Source organism: Brassica oleracea, chromosome C7 (genome assembly GCF_000695525.1).
Source record: "Brassica oleracea var. oleracea cultivar TO1000 chromosome C7, BOL, whole genome shotgun sequence".
Lineage (NCBI taxonomy): Eukaryota > Viridiplantae > Streptophyta > Magnoliopsida > Brassicales > Brassicaceae > Brassica > Brassica oleracea.
In genome coordinates this window covers 23889401-23889995 of record NC_027754.1, presented here as the reverse complement: position 1 = coordinate 23889995, position 595 = coordinate 23889401, and positions in this window count along the sequence as shown.

Here is a 595-nt window from a genome sequence, read left to right as displayed (position 1 = left end):
CTACTGGTCCACTAACATCTCAAGACATGGAGATCTTAAAACATGTCTCATCGTCCACATCTAAAACGCTCACGAAACTTCGTAAAACTCCTAAACGTTTTTGAATACCCTCGAAAGAGCAAACGAACTGAACGACAAATTAGAGTTAAGATACGAAGTGACTACTCGTATCTTTCCCTCACACTTGGCAGAAGTATAAACTAAAACGCACAGAATGTCAATCATTCATCATATATATAGAAACCGCAAAAAACGGCTAGGACCCAAAGCCACCAAAAGACCGGTCTCAAACACATAGTTCACATAGCCTCGCAAGGCCATAACACACATAAATCAAATACGGTCACACTTGGCCTAGATACATCAAACCTCGAAATAATCCCAACAATCCTCAAAGCTCAAAGTCGAAGAACCCAGACATGGAGACCCTGAACGAGCTCGCAGGCTGGTCCACCTCTCCGTCCGTGACTCTGGCACCTTCATCACCAACACCGGTTCCCGCTTCCACCGTGTCCTCCGAGACCTCGATGGAATCCCAAAGCTGTCGGACCCTTCCTTCGATCGGAGGAACCAAGGATTCGGCATGGGCACACCC